Source organism: Amblyomma mixtum, chromosome 10 (genome assembly GCF_055824585.1).
Source record: "Amblyomma mixtum isolate Tamu chromosome 10, ASM5582458v1, whole genome shotgun sequence".
NCBI classification, from domain to species: Eukaryota; Metazoa; Arthropoda; class Arachnida; order Ixodida; family Ixodidae; genus Amblyomma; species Amblyomma mixtum.
The window spans coordinates 179377578-179384664 of record NC_143021.1 but is presented as its reverse complement, the minus strand read 5'-3'; positions in this window follow the sequence as shown (position 1 = coordinate 179384664).

Here is a 7087-nt window from a genome sequence, read left to right as displayed (position 1 = left end):
AGCCGCGATAACGTTGCACGTAACGTTACCAGAACAAAAGTGACGTTGGATGAAGGGGGTCGAAGGCCCATGAAAAAGAAAGAGCTGCGAGGAGGTTGTGATATGACGCTCTCAAAGAAGTTAACTGAGCAATAGTTATTCAAAACACTGTTGATCGGATTAAACCTTAAAACTATGCTAATAAAGGAAAGTGAAAGAATGCGTCGTCTATACCGATGGCGTCACCAAGAATGTCGCCCTTACCCTGTGAACCTATCTATCTATCTATCTATCTATCTATCTATCTATCTATCTATCTATCTATCTATCTATCTATCTATCTATCTATCTATCTATCTATCTATCTATCTATCTAATCTAATCTAATCTAAAACTCAGGAGGATTAGAGCTCAAAGCCATGCAGGATATAAATTAGATTGGTTTATAGTATGAATCTGTAGTTTTTGTTCACCGAGGGTTTTTATTTTCACTGCACATTGAACGATTGAACTTAACGAAAAGTATTGTTCATTTTCGGCAGATGGCGACACCATTCCACATGGCAAGCTGAGTCAGGCGTTGCTTCGCGGTTTAGGCGGTTTAATTATTATCGCTGACATGCATGCACACGACGGCGGTTTTGCATTTATGCCGCATACTAGGCCTATCAGTGCTCACTGAGTAATACAGAGACTTCCGTATTTATCTGTCCGGGTTAAAAAAAAATTCCAGTAGGCGCGAGAGATGACGTCACATGTACATACCGTTGCTGCGAAATCCACGTTTCGGTTTGTCGTCGCCGCAGGCGATGTGTGGAATTAACGAACGATTTTGACCAGTTTGGATAAGTGCCCCACCCGAACCAGCGCCATCGAACGTAGTATGGCTTGGTTTATGGGGTTTAACGTCCCAAAGCGACTGAGGCTATGAGAGACGCCGTAGTGAAGGGCTCCGGAAATTTCGACCACCTGGGGTTCTTTAACGTGAACTGACATCGCACAGTACACGGGCCTCTAGAATTTCTCCTCCAAAGAAATTCCAGCCGCCGCGGCCGGGATCGAACCCGCGTCTTTCGGGTCAGCAGCCGAGCACCATAACCGCTGAGCCACCGCGGCGGCTGAACGTAGTATAAAGCAAAACTGACCGCCAAATGTCTCCTGTGTGCGGGAAATTGAGTGGCAGGTCCAGCCGAGAGAATTTATTTTGTTGCGAAAGCAACACTACGCTAGTCGCCGAGCCATTTCGCGGAGCTCTGGAAAGGCCAAGCTGCGCATGCGCGAGGAGCGGGTGACGTCACACGACGCACAGCAGGCGCGCCGGGGCCGCCGCCGCGCTCTCTCCATCGCCTCGCCGACAGTCTCCGTCTCTGATGCGCAGTAGAGATTGCGCATCGCCATCTGCGTGGTTTGTGGTATATATAAATTGGCAGTGGAATTAGCTCTGCTATGCCAGGATATACCTAGCGTGAAGTGAAGGCGAGGTGTCCACATCTCGGTGGACACCTGAACCAGGGAAGGCGCATAACTAGTGGACTCCTCAACCATGCTTTAAGCTAAGTGGCGGTAGTGACAGGTGTGCGCTGCATGCGTTGGCATTGACAACGTTGTGCCAGAAACGCGGAGCTGAAGCCATAGGCCCTCGGCGTTCGTTGTGTTCAGTGACGTTGGCGTTGACCACGTTTCACGCTCCGATCGATCATTGTAAGCAAAGGAATTGCTTTGCAATCCTCCAGGTTTAACCAGAGCTAAACCACAGCCAGTCTTTTTTTTTTTTTATTCGAGCAATGGAAACCTAGCGCTCTAGCCACTGTTCCGGAAATAAACGTGCGCAGTAGAATGCTTCTCTCAGCCAAACGGGTGGATTGTTCTAACTCAAATCTTGCACAGAAATGACATTTGGTGGGCAGAATTGTTTTATACCACGTTTGTTTCGGGCACTTGCCTGGTTCGATCAGAAGTCGGATATTCGCATCGCCTGCGGCATAGAGCTAATATACCGTCTGCTGCGACGAGGAAACAATTAAAACCAGCCGTTATCTTAGTGATTGCACCGGTGGCGCCATCTCGTTTGTCGGCAGTGGAAATTCGGCAAAGGAGCAGGGTGGAGGGCGTTTTGCCTGGATGGAGTGGGTGGAGGGAGTTGGTATATTAGCTCTATGGTTTTGCCAGAGGTTTGATGACGCTTTTTCAAATGCTTTATCAATGATCACAAAAATATTAGTTTGGCCAAAATTCCACTAAATATAAACCTTACAAACAACTTGAAGGCATCAAATCTTTCGTGCTGCAATTTGCTTTGCAATGGCACAAAATACATTAGTAAACTTGGTTTACCCACTGATCTCCACTAGGGGAGCTGGATGCCGCATCGGGCTAGAGTCGGGCACCCGAAAGTGAAGCCACCGGAAGTAAGTGGCCTTGTCCCGGAAGTCAGCCTTTGGCAGTGCATGAAATCGGACCTCAGCACGGTTTTTCAGTTCCAGTTTTGTTTTCCCACTTAGCATTTCATCTTTTCGTCATTCTCGTCTTTTTACATGACAATGCCTACCTGTTGCACTGTCAATTGAGCGAGGAGACCAGCGAAGGCTTCGGGAAAGACGTTTCAAAAGTAAGGGCCCATTGCATCTCAATGGGACGACACTAGCAGACGACAGGACGTCGCTACACGCAGCAAGTATGGAGCCTCGTCTACTCGGCTCGGTGTCGTCCCGTTTGCCTAGCTTCGCCAACTCTGCTCTTTACTGTGATGCTTGTTCCCACGCTCAAGCCCAAGTTATGTTATCAATGGGGGATAAATATAAGAAAGAATAGGTTGAAACATTAACCAGGCAGCTTACTTCGCAGCGACCATTTTACCGAATTATATTTAGCGAGGGAGCGAGGGCTAGGCTACTTATCTTGTGAGGTGTCGACGGTGTTCGGTTGGTTCACATTAGCGCTTCCAAAAGGTATGGTACTGCTTTTTCGACGGAGCATGTCATGTACTGTTTCGTATTGTAGCAAGTTAAGCCTGAATGGACTTTAATTCGTGGTGCTTGGTGCAGTTGACTTCTAACAGCGTTTCTCACGCGCACTGCAGCATTCGTCTTTCTTGTCAGTCGTTCCTCTCGAGCTGTGCCTTTTCTTTCCTGCACGAAAATTCGGTTTTAAGATGACCTAGCCTCATCTTCATTCCACAACTTCTCCTTTACGCTCGGAAGACAGGAACCAGGCAAGAACATGGTGTTTAATGCACGTACCCCTTTGCCGAGGCACGGTGAGACCTGCATGCCGATTTTCTTCGCTTTCGCAGAAATTACAGGGTTCTGCACACAATGCTCACATTTCTCGCGTTCAGCTTGCTTGTTCCTTTCATATAACAGCAGACATTACTCGAGAACAGTGCAAAAAACTGCGAACGAAAGGGCGAAAGTCGCGACTATTTGCATTGAAATACACAGCAGACACCCGACTTCCGGGACAAGCGGTCCAACTTCCGGTGGCTTCACTCGCGCTCGTCCAACACCCGCGGGAATGCGGCATCCAGCCACCTAGTGGAGATCAGTGGGTTTCGGTTCCAGTAGTTGAGCGATGGCTGCGGCGTCACGCACAAGATCACGTGAGGGGCCACAAAAACTGCAACAGCCTTTTGTCCACTCTGCCATTTCGGCTTCTGGAGCAATTTAGCGTAGATGGAGTGAATTGAAACAAAGCATTACACGATACGGTATCTGTTTGTGACGTCGCAACCATCGCACTGCTACTACAACCGAAACTATGCGATAAAAGAAATTCAATTACAAATTATTGTGCGGTGGCGAATTCCACGCAGAGATCCATGTTTACTAACGCCATACGTCAATCAAAGCAAAAACACAAAAAATTGGTGTCTCCTTCCCTTTGGAGAAATATTAGTACATCAAAATTAAACTTAGCTAATTCTGATTATTTCTGCATCTCCAACAATACAGCTGCACTCAAATATGCAGGCGTATACAGTAAATCGACAGCAAGATTCAAAAGTGCTCCATCAGCCAATGCAGCATTAATGATTGCCGAGGGGGTTCATTACCATCAGATTGAGTATCTCTACCATGTCTCTCCAACTAAACCTGCCCTTCGCAAGTTGTGGCCACCGTATTCCCGCAAATTTCTCATCCGCCCACCTAACTTTCTGCCACCCCCTGCTACGCCTGCCTTCTCTTGGAGTCCACTCCACTACCCTTAACAAACATCGGTTATCTTGCCTTTGCATTACGTGCCCTGCCCAAGCCCATTTCTTCCTCTCGATTTCGACTGGGATACCATTAACCCACGTTTGTTCCCTCAACCACTCCGCCCGCTTCCGATCTTTTGACGTTACACCTATCATTTTTCTTTCCATATCTCGCTGCGTTGTCCTTCAAGCTGAACCACCTTTGTTAGCCGTACGCTTCTGCCCAGTAAGCGAGTACTGGTAAGATACAGCTGTTGTACACTATTCTCTTGAGGAATATTGGTAAACTGCCAGTCCTGATCCGAGAGAACCCGCCATTTACACTCTATCCTTCTTATCCTTACAGTTATTTCCTTCTCATGATATGGATCGGCGGTCACTACCTGACCTAAGTAGACATATTGCCTTACTACTTAGCCTATAGGTTCAACTTTTCCAGAAATTGTTCTGAGCGATACACCGGGTGTTGCAGCTAAAAGTAAACAAGATTAAAAACTGGAGTGTCCAAGGCATGTGAAACCAGTTCAGTGCTGTTGACAGTCACATCGTCTATAAGTAGACTTTTTCTCGTTCCGCAGAACTAATTAGTATACGGAACAATCATCTTTTTAAATATTGGTGTCAGGAAAAAATTGTGCCAATGTGGAAGTTCTAGATTGCCTTGCAAAATAGCTTGCAAATATGAGTGCACCAAGGTACCATTTACATAGTGTAGCCTTGCTAGCCTGAAACGAAAGCTCGAAATATGGAGCTTCAACATAATAGCGCTGCTGCTCCAGTCTCCCAAGCCGTATCTTCAAGAACAAAATCTGCTTCTCTCTGGAGTGGGCTTTGCGTGTGCATTATTTATTTATTTATTTATTACAAATACCTTAAGCCCTCGGGTGAGAGATGTGCCAGCAGCTGTCATGTGGTAGCTTTAAGGTCGGTGAATAAAGCTACAGTACAAAACACGAATAATTAATAAAGAGCGGCTTTAAGAAGTCTCTCCAGGCTCGAGCTCAAACTGCAGAAGAGCAGAGACAAGACTGTAGGACATGAAAATTTTATACGTCATCTTTTAACTATTATATACGAGCGAATATGTAATTTTTCTGCCTACATAGCATATTCAGCCCTCGATATAGTTTTCCAGTGGAAAATACCGGCCAGCAATTCTTTTTTAGGGATTTGCAAATTTTTCGCACAAAAAGAGACTATGGTGGGGCACTGTTAGATCAAAACACAAGGACTTGCCTGAGCATTTGACGTATCAGGGATTCGATGTTGTCTATTTCGAAGACACAAATATTGCTAGAAATGCAGAAAAAAAAAATGGCATAGCGGGTGACAAAAACCTGTCTGCATAAGAATGGCAGATATTGTGCTCCCACCCTATTACTGTTATGTACTGCGATTGCAAGTAGGGATAAAAAGGCACTCTCTTTAGGATTATGAAGGGTGCTAAATTAATCTGAAACAATGAAACCTGTGCTAAGTGTAGCACACTCCCAGGGAAAGTTTTGAATTCACAATGTACACTGCAGTGTACAAAAAGCCTCAAAGTGTGAATGGTACCTTAGTGTAAACATTTTAACCAGCCGCTTTTTAAGACCTACAACCTCTGAACTGACACTTGATTCCCGAAGCCAATATCCACAAAGCTAATTAGGTTTATGGTTTTAGGGGTTTTAACATCTCAAAGTGACTCAGGCTACGGGATGCGGCGTAGTGAAGGGCTCCGGAAATTTCGATCACCTGAGGTTCTTTAACGTGCACCGACACTGCACAATACACGGGCCTCTACAATTTCACCCCCACTGAAATTCGACCACCACGGCTGGGATCGAAGCCGGGTCTTTCGGGTCAGCAGCTGAGCACCTTAACCACTGAGCCACCACGGCGGCTAAAGTTAGCTAATTACTTTATTGCTTAATTATCTTAGAAGAATGAAAAAAAAAACCTCTGCAGACTAGACTCAATAGCCCTCGCCGATTTCAATGGACAAGGCCACTCCAGTCTCTTAAAAGCTTGGTTACCTTTAGCTGGGACACCTGAATATCCTCGCCCCTTTACTTTGCTCTTTTTGACCTAATGCAAGCCTGATCAAGCAGCCATGAATTGCTAGAGCCACAATAGGTCACAGTTTACCTCCCAGGTGTCGGGTGCTCACTGGATGACAGAGTTTCCTATCGGGAAAAATTTCCCCTCATTGCCAGGATGATGTTTTTCATTTTAATGGCTGCTTTTTCATTCCCTTGTGATTATATAATTAGCAACCCAACTGAGCACAACTATTTTAAGAAAGATGAGTAAGAAGCACTAATCATTTAATGGACCCTGAAATGATTTAGATGGGGCATATTCTAGTACAACAGACCTGTAGAGGTGGTCTTTTTTGAGTATTCCGAGTCAAATTTGAAAGCTCTGTGCCGACCCTATAATATATAAATAACAAAAATCACTGCTTGCACTAGCTTGCTACCAATTTAGATGACACACTTCATCATGCGTCCTTTACCCCGATGAAGTCAGTGGGCAGATGATGGGGCGAGCTTGAAGGCTGGTTCATCTGTCCACTGAGTGGTAAGGTGTGTGTGTATATGTGTGTGTACACACATACACACACAGAGATCTGTCGCACTAGAATATATATATTCTAGTGCAACAGATCAATCTGTAAAGGTGGTCTTTGTGGGTATTAGAGTCAAATTTGGGAGCCTCTGTGCAGACCCTATAACATATATGTGGGTATTAGTCAAATTTGAAAGGCTCTCAAATTTGACTCTAATACCCACAAAGACCACCTCTACAGATCTGTTGCACTAGAATATGCCCCGTCGAAATCCCTTCAGGGTCCCTTTAATGCAGACAAGCTTTACGAAGTCCCCCCAGGCATGAGCTTAAACTGCAGAAGAGCAGAGAGACACAAGA